At 51.7% G+C, this 13,114-nt stretch overlaps 1 protein-coding gene across 1 annotated transcript in view; it reads right to left on the bottom strand.

Moving 5' to 3' along the window:
- The window catches only part of CMIP (c-Maf inducing protein), a 222,158-nt gene that overhangs the window by 46,789 nt on the left and 162,255 nt on the right, over positions 1-13,114 (bottom strand). The window lies entirely within an intron of this gene.

Below are 13,114 nucleotides of genomic sequence, written 5' to 3'. Positions count from 1 at the left end.
CCCGCAGCCAGCTGGGTCACATGTCCCAATCTCTGAGCCAAAGTCTGAAGGACGGAAGGAGGAGATGAGGCTTTCCCACTGGCCCCTGAGGTTCAAAGACAAGCTCTGCAGGCCGCTGGGGTCTCCCAGACCAGTTAGGTTCTGAGTTAAGAATTACAAAGGGTCTGGGAAACCAGTGTCTAAAATGAAGCATTTAGGGGACATCTTCCACATCAAACTGAGTAGTCCATTGTGATGAGTGAGGCACCGTGGTGGAACAGGAGGCAGACTTTGGAATCAGACAGACCTGGTTCTTCCTATGAACAATTTCATCCCCTGAGCCTCAGTTTCCTCTTCTGTAAATTATGACTGAAAATACCTTGTGGACTCCTCCAACGTGTAACCCTTATAAATCCTGGACCCACATGGTACGCTCTCTGTACAGAGTTACACTCAAAAGCACAGTCCAAATAGAACAGTCCTATAACAAAAAGGGAACCCAGATGCTTAACTTGTCTCTTTTGAAAAACTTTAAAGGGATGAAATGTACAACCCACAGTGATACAGACAGTATCCCATTTTCTTTCTCCCATTTTTTTCTCACTCCCTGATTTTCTGGAGCCTCTTACTTGCTAATCACACCCCATCGCACCCACGCTGTCACCCGTCACCCGCTGAGTTAACTCACACTTAAGTTTATTTCCCCCTCAGTGTGCAGATCTTTTCTCCCGTAAATCTCCGTACTTGGTCTCTCCCTCCTCCCTCCTCCCTCTAAACTCTGCCTCCCCCACCTCCCTCCCTCCCTCCCTCTCTCTCTACCAGCCATTGACGTAAAGACAGCACAGTTTTCATCAAGTGGGGAATGAGGAAGAGTGGAGACATTTACTTGTCAATCACTTTAGATCCTATAAGGACCGGAAGAAATGCGTGGCAAGTTCAGGGGGTGGGGTAGTGAACAGTAAATATGCTATCCATGGGGATGATGGTGACAGTCAGTATTTGCTGAACCCCATGACTTGAAGGACAAGACACACCCAGTTCCCTGAGGCTTCCCTGGGACTGTAACCAGACTTGGTTCTAGTTACTGCCAGCCAGAGTCTCCTGCCCCGCTGTGAGCCAGGAATTCTGCCAGGTCTATGCAGATGCAAAGTGCCCGAAGTCACAGGCAGTGCAGACACTTCCAAGGCAAGAACCTGACCCATCTCCGCGGATGAATGCTCCTCTGAGTCCTGGACACTGCGGTTTTGCTCTGTGCCCAGAGAATTGCTTAATTTTTAAATGACCATGAGATGGTCACAGGAACCCACCATATATTAAGCCCCAAAGAAAACCACAACGACACACAGCCACATCTCCCCACTGTAGCTTCTAGCCTGGAATATGGTCTGGGCTGTAAGTGCCCATTCTTCTAATCAGCTGCAAGTGGTTTACTTTGGAAAGAATAATGACTTCATTCTTTTTGTGAAAATCAGGCATGCTCACTGTATGATATTTAAACCATGCTGAAAAGCACAAACAAGAGGATAAATGATAAAAGGCCTCAAAAATCCCACAGCCTACAAAGAGCCATCATCAATTTTTGGTGAGCACTGTTTCAGGCAGCCCTCATTTAAACTTCACGGAATACAGCCAGCCCGTGGGGGTGGGTGGCCGTGCGTACCGTCCCCATGTCCCCAGCTCTCTGAATTTGGATGTCGCCGAGACTCGGAGACAGTGAGGCCCACACAAAAGGGCCCACAGGGTGCCACCTGCCTCCGCGCTCACTGACGTCGTCCCCTCAGCAGACTAAGGGGGACAACAGCTTTCCCACGAGCACCTGAGCTTCCGCTTCAGAGGTGTCCCTAGAAGAGTGGTCACAGAGGCTGCGGTCAAGACCAGAAGTTCCCCAGGGCTGGAATAAGGGCCAGTGTTTAACGAGCACGTACTCCGAAGCACCAGGGGCTGTGCTGAGCCCAGAGGGGCATCATCTCACTCTATCCTCACAGTAACCTGAGGGGCTGGGGGCCTGCCATAGGCTTGCCCGCCCTGGGAGCAGACCCTCAGACAAGGCCCCCAGTGCAGACGGTTCCTTTATCTGAGAGGTAACGTATGACACATCAGTGCAGGGTGGGTAGTGAGATAGGGAAGAGAAGGCAGTAAATTCCCACGGCATCCTCAACCGTATGCCTGGGCAACTGGCAACATCCCCACTGTGGGGATGAGGGTTGGGTCCCGCGGGGGCCTCTGTGAGACAGTGTAGATCATGCCTCAGAGCTGACCCACCTAAGGAGCAAGGGAGCTGTGCCATTGACCTACCACCTTCCTGGACATGGCAGACCTTCAGGCTGCCCTGTGCCCAGGCCAAAGTGCCTCCACAGCCAGGAAAAAAACCCAAAGGAAGGAAGGAAGGAAGGAAAGTACGAAGGAAGGAAGTTAGTTCCCAGGGGACAGCCTTTAGGACAAAGTGAGGCCAAGAGGGTGGGGCACCTGCAGCTCCTGCCACAGGCTCTAGCATCCCACTTACACACAAGACTACCATGGCTGGGGAGGTGACATGACTTGTCCAAGGTCACACAGCTAGAAAGGGACAATTCACAAGTACAAATCGGCTCCAGTAGACCCCAGAGGTCTCCTTCTTTCTATCACATCGGTCAGGGCCAGCACAGATGGTGGACAGGAGGGACAGACTCGCCAAGAGACACTGTGGGGAAGGGGTCAAGAACACTTGGTGTCATGGGGTGAGGGCTAGAACACATCCCCGAGGCTCAGAGAGCCAGGGGCCAGCCGATAGGGGGTGGAGGAGCTGCAGGAGGGGCTGGTGGGAGCAGCAGGTAGACAGGGTAGCTGCAACATCATGGTCATGGGCTGTGGGCAGGCAGCCAGTTCCCAGAAGAGGCTCTGAGCCCTGGAACAGGGCAGCGGGAGGCCTGTCCAGGACCATGGGGGCCCAGTCACTCCACCTTGGGTGACAAATTAGCACGTTTGGTCCCAGGAACTCTGATGAGCTCATCTGGTGATGAATCACAGTGGGGCTGGGCTGGAAACGCCTCTGGAACCCTGACTCCCAGGCTCCTGGGGGCCCAGACCTGGGCTCTGCAGTACAGTCCTTCCACTGTGACTATGTCACCAGAAGGGCTGGCTGACCTCTGCCGTGTCCGGCGTGGACGGACTGCTGGATTCCTCTGACAGGAGCCTTGAAACTGTCTCCCTATTGTTTTTGTGCAAGGAAGCCAAGAATGTTCTTACATTTTTTTAAGGGTTGTGAAGGGGAAAAAAAACTCCCAAAATAAGAAAAGTCAAAGAATACGTGATAAAATCAAATGTGGCCCACAAAGCCCCAAACATTTGCTATCTGGCCCTTTAAAGAATAAGTTTGCCAACCCTTGGCTGAAAAGGTCAAACCCCAGTTGAGGAATAAGAGCACAGTGCAGCTCCACAAAGAGACCTCTCTACACCCACCAGGCTGGCCGTAACCAAAAGACAGGGTACAACCAAGTGTTGCCAAGATGCAGGGAAACCAGGATCCCTATGCACTGCTGCCGGGGATGTAAATCAGTACAGCACCATTGGAAAACAGTTTGACAGTTTCTCAAAATGTTACACATGAATTTATCATAGGACCCAGCAGTTTTGTTCCTAGAAATCTACTCAAGAGAAATAAAAAACAGACTCTACATAAAGACATGCACACGAATGTCCACAGTGTGGTATTCATAACAGTCCCACGCTGGAAGCCATCCAAATGCCCATCAACTGATGAATGGATAAGCAAGACGTGGTATATCCAGACAATGGAATAGTATTTGGCAGTAAAAAGGATGCAACCACTCACACAGGCTACAATATGGAGGAACCTCACAAACATTATGCTCAGTGAAAGAAGCCAGATGTAAAAGACATATTGGATGATTGCTTTTATATGCAATGTCTAGAAAAACAAATTTATAGAGACACAGTGGAACAGATGTTGCCTGGAGTTGGGGGGTGGCAACAGGGATTAGACTACAAACAGATACGAGGGCATCTTTTAGGATGATGGAAATTTGTTCTTAAAACTGTATTGTGGTGATGGTAGCACAACCCTATACATTTACTAAAACACTGACTCATATGCTTATAATAGGTGAGTTTTATGGCATGTAAATTATACCGCAATTAAGATGCTTAAAAAAAAATTGCAACCCAGGCAGGTGGAGGACATCAAACAAAGCTAGAGGCAGTACAGCTGTGTGGTTGAGTGCAGGTTTTACAGTCAGCAGACCAGTTCAAATCTAAGCTCTGTTTCATCCCCCCATCTACCCATCCACCTATTCACTTATCTACCCACCCATCAACCCATCTATCCATCCATTCATCTACCTGCCTACTCCCTATCCATCCATCCATCCATCCATCCATCCATGCATTATCCATCTATCCAATCATCCAACAATAATTACCAGGAACCATCTACTGCAGTGTGCCAAGCACTGAATTAAGTGCCAAGGATACCCATGGTGAGCAGGGCAGACAGGCCCTGGTGCTCATGGAATTACAGTCTATTACTGGCACCCTACTCTCCCCATCTGCAACGAGGGATGAGAAGAACCACTAGCAAAGGCTTGTTGTGCCTACTCCACGAGATGTTATATATAAACACTTAGCCCGGTTCCTGGCTGAATAGCAGCTCTCACTCTTATCACCTACCAAGTCCTGGGAGTGAGTGATCAGAGCAGGCGGGATTCAGGAGGGCTCCCGGCATCTGTGACTAAGCCCCACCGGCTCCTGAAACAACAGCAGGAAGAGCCTCCTGCCTCCCTTGCGGAAGAGCCAGCCACTCCATTGCAGTCCTCACCCTCTGCTTGCCAGGGAGGGGGCGTTACCTGGGCAACATCCGCCATCTCTCCAGCAACTGCTCCCACGGCAGAGGCAGTCACAGGCGCCCAGGTTCTCCGGCCTGGGGAAGCGGAGCCTCTCGGCTCCTCCACGGGAGGCAAGCTGTCACGGGAAGGTGCCCCTAGCCAGGAGAGGCGTGACTCAGAACGTGCTGGAAGCACGCCTCCCAGGGATGGGGTGGCCGCTCAGCCGCTTGCTGCAGCCTCCGAGGCTCAGGCTTACACGAGCACGCATGCTCCCCCCACCTGTCGTTAAAGGAAAGGCTGCAGGGGCACCTCTGGAGCCACCAAGAAAAAGGAGTCAGGCAGGAGCCGGGCTGGCTTTTACGGCTTCTTTCCTGTGCCCAACCCAGAGCCGTGCTGTCCAGCACGAAAGCCACCTGCCCCATGTGGCTACTTACACTGAACCTAATTAAAATGAAATACAACTGAAACTTCAGCACCTCTGTCCCACTAGGCATATTCTGGCTGCTCAACAGCCACACGTGGCTGGTAGCTGCCATACTGGCCGGCACAAATAGAGAACGTTTTCATCACTGCATTGGGCAGGCTGTCCTGAAGTCCTGGGGAGTCCTCTCTGCCACCCACACCTCAGAGGACCAGCGATGTGCTCATTACCTCTCTCACCACTCAGGCAACACTTAAGTGCCAGGGCCAACTATCAGCAACATGCTGCCTACCTGTCCAGCTCCTCCGACCTTCCCTTCAACGTCCACAGGGAGCTGTCCCCAGGGTCCCTTGCACACCCAGGGAGAGTGATGAATTGGGTGACTTCTTCGGCTTCTCTGATTCCTTTGACCCCCCTCAATTCCTTCAAGACTTGCTGGGGCTGTGAATGCTGAACATGCCATGTAACGCACCATCTCTACCAAGCCAGTGTGCTTCTGGGCCCCTGACACTCAGCATTTTTGACCTTCTCCTTCATCCGCCAGAATGGCTTCCTTTTAGCATCAAGTACCATCACTTTGCCTTCAGCCACAACTCAAGCTTGTGACTGGTCCATGTGTGCCATCCCCCAGCTACCCATTTGGCCCTCAAGTCTTGATCATTACCCTATGCCTGACTCATAATCTCTCAGCCCCCCACCCCCGTGGACTCTGCACAGAGACTCCAATTTTGCCAACACAGTTACTGAACTGTTACTGCCAGTCCAGCTAATTAACAGATAGATTAATTAACAAATACCCTCCAGGGACTTGGGTTTTTTCAAGATGGGTGTAGGGACACCCACGCTGAGTGGGGCACTGGCTCTATGGAGGATCAGGGAATCAAGGAAAAGACACAAAATGAGACACAGGCCTAGCCCTGGTACTCCCCTGCAGGCTGGAGGGTAAGGCACAGCTCAGCTCACTCTCACAACGACACTAATTCCAGCAATGCTGGCTCCCACTTGCCCAGTGATTACCGTGTTCCAGGAACCACCACCCTGCATAGCACGCTGCGACACGTGACATGAGAGCGTTAACTGTTGTCACTTTCGGAGGGCTCTCCGCAAGCCAGCCCCTGTGCTAAGCACTTTGTATAAAACACCATTTAAAATTCTCACAACCGCGCAACAACGTGAGCAGTATAATTAGCTCCATTTTATAGATAAGAAAATTGAGTCTGTGAGGGGTTAAGTTAAGGAGCTAGCAAGAGCCAGCGCTGGAGCTGGGGCCCAGGTTTAGCTTTGGATCCTGAGTCCCCGACCACCGTGTCACACCGAGAGGCACACAGGAGTGCTTTCTCTGCCTTGGTTGATGCTGCCGCCACCTGCTGCAAGGACAACTGAGAAGCCCTTTAAATCTGAAAGTTGAGCCTCGCCTCCCAACTGCCTGGAGGCAATTCCAGACTGGCTGCAGCCGGGCTTTGGGCTGATATCTGCCTGGAAAGCCGGGTCCTGGGGAGACGGGTAATTGGTCTGAAAGAGTGGGAAGAGCCTGGGCACTCTGCCCCCAAGCGCCCACAGGAGGCGGTCTCCCCGCCGCCATTACTGCTTCCAAGGAAACTGCAGGAACTCGGGCATAGCGTCCTGCTCACAGTCTCTGGAGCATCGGCTTGTTGCCTGGGCAACCACGCATCTGGCTGGTGAGGAGATGAACTGGCTTTGGTGCCAGGCTCGCAGCTGGGGACCACATCCCACCTGGCATCTGGGGCCTGCCGCATCCTTGGCAAAATCCTGCCACCGCACGGATCTGTCTGACTGCACTGAAAAATTCTAGTGGCCATTTTCCTCACCGAGCTCTGTCTCTTTGGTGGGGGGCGGTGGGGTGGATCATGCCTTGTCTGTTTCTTCACTATTTTGTGTGGTGGCTGGAACAGCTGAGGGCACACGGAAGGTAGTCAGTATTTGTTAAAGGGAGGAGAACAAAAATCAGAAATAATGGTCAACATGAATGACGTGCTCCCACCGCTGGCAGCCACTGTACCAAATCCTTTAACCCTCCCAGCGCGCTTCAAACACTACTGTGTGCAGGAACCACCTGGGTGGGGGTGGGGGTTATTAAAAGCCAGATTCTAACTCAGAGCCAGGGGGGCCTGGGAGTCTGCACTTTTAAGTAGCTTCCAGATAAGACGGATGCTCCTGAACCCTGCTGGGAGTGTCTGGTCTACTCCTCCCTCGGAGGCAGACACTGTCTGCCATCATACACTGTCCCCATCATACACAGAGTGGGGCATCGAGGGATGAAAACCTTGCCTGAGGTCACACTGGTGTTGTGGGTTGAGCTGTGTCCTTCCAAACCATATGTCCAAGTCCTAATCCCTGGTATCTGTGAATGCAATCTTATTTGGAAATAGGTCTTTACAGATGCTATCAAGATGAGGCCGTGCTGGATTAGGGTGGGTCCTAAATCCAACCACTGGTGTCCTTATAAAAAGGCCATGTGAAGACATACACGCACACAGGGAGAGAAGGCCATGTGGGGATGTAGGCAGAGACGGGAGCAATGCATCTACCAGCCAAGGAACGCCAAGCAGTGTGGCAGCCGCCAGAAGCCGGGAGAGGCAAGGAAGGAACCTCCCTTAGAGTCTCTGGAGGGATCCCGGCCCTGACAACACCTTGATTTTGGACTTCTGGCCCAGAACTGTGAGAGCATAAATTTCTGTTGTTTTAAGCCACCCAGTTTGTGGTCCTTTGTTATGGGAAACACACAGCTGGTGAGCAGGAAAGCAAGGTGGAGTCCAGGGAGCCAGGCTCCTGGCCACCCTGCTGTTCCACTTCAGCCATTCGAGTTGACCCTTCCCTTGTATTTTACTTTTATGGAGGCGATAGCCCAGGCCCTGCTCTCAGCAGTCTCTCCTGGCTTGCCCTGCCCATCAGTGATGCTGTGAGGAGCTGCCTGGACACCCGGGAGGGAAGTCCCAGGCGGATTCAGGCAGGACGTCAGCACTGGGCTGGCTTAGGGTCTTCAGCAAAGAGGAGTCATGAGGTGGGCTCTGGCTCAGAGCAAACAGAGCTCCTTTTCCTTTTCTGGGGTCACACATCAGCCAATAGTTGGCAACTCCATCACGCCAGCTGATAACCCAGGGCTTCCTATGGCCGGGCAGTGAGCTAAGCTCATCCTAAGAGGAGGTCTCAATCCTGGCTATGCATAAGAACCACATGGGAGGCTTAACAACCCTGCAATAACAGTCCAATCCCAGGCCAATCTCATCCAGGGGGCATTGGGGGCAAGGTGGAGACAAGGCATCTGGGTTCATATTCTACCAATGAAGGGATAAACAAATGTTGGATATGGACACAATGGAATATTATTCGGCCATGAAAAGGTAGAGGATTCTGACACACGCTACGGAAAAAGGCAGATGGTGGTTGTGGTTGCACAACATGAATGTACTTAATGCTACAGAACTATAGCCTTAAAAATGGTTAAAATGGTAAGTTTCCTGTTACTTTTCAATATACATTTTTTTTTCTTTACTGTATACATTTCAATACAGTAAAGAAAAGTTTTATTTGTAAGTATAAAAATTCCCAGGTGATTTGAGCCTGCAGCTAGGGGTCAGCACTGCTGGTCCAGTCTAACGTGGCAGATGGGACCACTCCCCACTGTATGGACGAAAGATCCCAAAGTAGAGGGGACAGTAACCCGCTCCAGGTGAACCAGGAGCCCTCTTCAGGGTCACCTCACAGTCAATGAAGGGAGCTTGAACTGGGGTCACAGGTACAGCCTCAGACCTGCTATCAGCATTCTGGAAATGCTCTCCCGTCTCCACAGAGCCTAACCCCAGGGGCTGGGGAATACCGTGGGTGGTGCCCAGGGAGGGGTCGCGTGCGCCTCTGGCCTGGTCACAGAATTCTGGGGAGGCAGGCACTCCCCAGGCCCATGCTTGGCACACCCGACACTACCCCTCACTGACCTCGCTCACATGCCTCCCCTGCCAGCCTATCGACTCCTGGGAACTCAGGGGCTCAGGTAAGGCCCAAACAGGGACCCCAGGTGTGTGCAGAATGGTGCACCTCTGCATTCAGACTTCTGTTCTGCTACTTATAAGCTGTGCAGCCTCAGGCAAATTATATCACATTTCTGAACGTTAGTTTCCTCATCTGTAAAACAGGGATAAGAGGAGTGCCTGCCTCTCACAGCTGTTGACAAGATGAAATGTGATGTTTCAGGCTGAATGCCCAGCACCTTACAGGTACTCAATAAATGGTATTTATTGAGCCAGTAGAACATCGATTAAAGATACTTCACTTTTGAGAAAAAATAAAGGGGACGAGAAGCCCCTAAATGCTAGAACAAACTGTGGCTCACATGCAGTGTCACACTAGATAGTAGTTAAAAGGATCAAAAGTGAGCTCACAAATCTGCCAGATTCCACTCCCACGAGCCACTGTGCAGTGTGGAAGCAAACATACACATGTACATATATGTTCACATGCATATGCTGCACATACATGGGTGGGGAGTGGAGGACATGTGTCAGGCTGATGGCAGTCATCCTCCTTGAGAGGGAAGTGGCCTGAGGGAGGGCCCAGGGGGAGGGGGCCAAGATGAGCTTCAGCTTTACCTGTGATGTTTCAAATTGTTGTAGGAAGACACACCCATGTATTGTACATTTCATCAAAAAGAAATAAAGAAAATAAATCCCCAAAGATTTCAGAAACTGGGATCACGGAGGTGATACTGTCCCTTCCACAGAATTCTCAAATTGGTCAGAATTCCACATTCTTAGAAGGGGCTGGAGAGTATCTGAGATCCTATTCGTTCTGACTTTTCAGTGTTCTAGTAGGTTATCTCGTTTCTGAAATAATACACGTTCACTGGAGAACTAGAATTGTACGGCTCAGTGATCAGGAAGGGAGTAACAAAGAACACAGGAGCTCATGGTGTGCGCTCACTGCCCGCACAGCTGTATGCTGGTGGACCATCGCGTCGTGGATTCTTTCTGTGTGCACATGCAGCCCTCCCCTCATATAACAGTGCACATAAACTTAGCCTGTATCATACATGTTGGCTTGTTTATAAGCTCACCTCTGCCCCTCACTGTACCTCCCTTACCCCGGAATCCATGCTAAAACCATGACATACATCAGTGGTCAGCAAACATTTTCTGTAAAGGACCAGATTACAAATATCAACAGGCTTTTCTGGTCATGGGCTGCTGTTGGCGCACAAATGGGTGGGGCTCTAACTTACAGAAACAGGCTGTGGGCTGGACAGTTTGCCAACCCCTGGTATTTATCAGTTCAGATCTTTCCCCAAGGCCCTACATCATCAAATGCAAATATATAGAGAGATTTTGGGGTCCTCAGCTTTTGTTGTTTTGTTCCTCACTTCATTTTACAAAAAGGGCATCACATCTTGCTTTTTCTCCCTTAACACCTGGTGGAAGTCGCCCCAAATCAGTACAGATTTCCCCATGCTGTGTGCTTTTGTAAGCCACCTCAAATATCACTGGGCAAAGGCAGCAGATACACTTAGAAAATGAAAACCAAGCAAACAGAAGTCCTCTTGCCTGACCCCAGCCATCTGTGCAAATGCTCTCGATGGTGTCCCAGCAGTGGCCACCAGTGCTGTGACTGCCATGTTATCAGTGACCACACGCTCCTCTCCGATAAGACAGCTGGTCCTTTTACCAGGTACTCTGTGTCAAGGAAATTTTCCCTAGCAGCCACTGCCTGCCTTGAGGTGGCCCCTCGGTCCAGCACATACTTCCATGGTCCCCAAGTCCAAAGTCCACCCATGTTCCCAGGCTTTGGTGTACTCAGAGACTTGTCCTGCCTCTCCTTTATTACGAACTCGACCAAAGGCATGGGTGGGACCCCACCTTTAAAACATTGTTTAAGAAGATCCTATTGTTGTCTAGTACTGACTTTTCCGACGATGTTATGGGTGCTCGGAGCCCCGCCCCGTGCAGAACCCAACCTGATACTGAAGACCACCGTGGGGGCTGCTTGTTAATCAGTAAAAGGAAACGTCAGTTTTCTGCGGAAACACCCCGGGTGGATAGCAATTTACCAAAAAAATTTTTAAAAATGCAAATGTGGTACATCCTCTGCCATGTGGGAGAGGCCAGCTGGGGTGCCCCTGAAAGGCAGAGGACAGACAGCACTGGGCTGTTTCCCTCGGGCCTGAAGAAGGGAAATCTCTCTCCCAAATAAGGAGTTCCCCGGCTCAGCTTCAAGCCGGTAGCATCTCAACAGGGGCCTCCGCTGTTTATTTGACTAAGAACTTTATCTGGGGCTCGCAGTACTTCAAAGGGCATCTGATCCATTCATCCCTTTGTGAGGGAAGCCTCCATCCCTTGTCGGACTGCCTCCTCTGGGCTGGGGCCATGGCTCCCGCCACAGGGGTCCAAATTTATGAGCACCCTGGCTTATTAACTCACCGACAGCTGATCTCCAGTGTGTGTGCCCAGGCAGGTGATGAAGGTGCACTTGAGCCAAAGGCAGGGCGTATTCCTGCCTTCCCAAGTCGGGGGTCCTGTGAGGAGGCAGGACTTACAGGGGGCTGCTCCTTCCTTGCAGAGGAAGGCCCCTCAGACAGGCCAAGGAGAAGGTCGAGATGGAGTCGGGGGTGGGGGGGACTTTGAGGGCGTTCACAGTGGTGAAGTCTAAGTTGCCACACAAGTGGCGGAGACGCTGGCAGAGCCACCAGAAAGCTGTTTACCCTTGATTTCAAACTGAGAGGAACCCAGTCATAGGGCGTAAGAGACTCAGCCGAGGCTGAGATAAAGGGGAACTCGGTATCTCAGGTAACTCCGGCTGGGATACAGAGGAAACTTAGTGAACCTGAGGTCAGTTTTCTAGCCTGTAACCAGGGGACACAGTCCCACCTCCCAGGGACACTGTGGCCTAAGCAGGGTAACAGATGACATGGCTGGAAAATAGTAGACCCACAATAAATGTCTGCTTCTTTCCCCTTTCTTCAAGCTGTGGCAGTGGCTCTCCCTCTGGTGCGTATCAGAATCACCTGGAGGGCATGTAAAACACAGTGTGCTACACTCTCCTCTCCCACCTTCAGTTTATGAGACAGAAGATTTGCATTTCTAGTAAGTTCCCAGGCCATGCAGGTGCTGCTGGACTGGGAACCCCACTTTGAGAATCACTGAGCAATGGTCCAAAACCCCTGGGTCTATGGTGGCAGAGAGGCCTGAAAGGAAAGAGACCACCCAAGATGGAAAGTTCAACACAGATGCTTCCAGAGCCGGCAGTCACCAACAGTCCGCTCCAGTCCACCACCTTCGGCCAATGTTGAGTTGGCCCCGACCTCCCAGCTGTGCTTTTTAGAGTCCACACGCTCCCAGACATCTGTTTCTGCCCAGAGATCAGGTTCGGCCCACTCTGCCAAAGGGTCTTGTCCACGCAGCTGCCTGGTCCCCATTGTTTCTCCAGCCCTCGCCAGACACAGACCACTGTGGCCTCCTCTGCTGCCAAGGCCGGCAGGCTCTATCGAGTGGCTTCAGGAGCCTTGAAAGGGGCCCTCTGTCCATTTCAGAGGTTTCTGCAAAACCATCTATTGGTTCCAAGATGGGACCAGGGTCCTTCTGGGAGCAGAGTGTGGGCCCCCAGGGCCAGAGCAATTTTACCCTTGTCTCCAGATCAATTAGCCTCTCTCCCTAACCCTTTCCATCCAGAGAGCTGGCTGCCTGCTGCGTATTTTCTGACTGCCGGGTAGTGAGGACCTAATCCTTCTGTGGGGACAAGTGCTGCTCTTTTCGGAGGCTCTGTTTGGCCTCGTCTCTGAGCCAACAGGCAGGCAGGAGCCTTGGAGGCAAACACAGAACACAGAACAGAAGGCTGCCCACCCTTCAAGGCCGGCCCCCGTCACGGCCCACCGAGCTGCCCACCACGCAGC

The sequence above is a fragment of the Vicugna pacos genome, chromosome 9, assembly GCF_048564905.1.
Source record: "Vicugna pacos chromosome 9, VicPac4, whole genome shotgun sequence".
Taxonomy (NCBI): Eukaryota; Metazoa; Chordata; class Mammalia; order Artiodactyla; family Camelidae; genus Vicugna; species Vicugna pacos.
The sequence above is the reverse complement of the archived record's forward strand: the minus strand, read 5'-3'. Positions and strand labels throughout refer to the sequence as shown.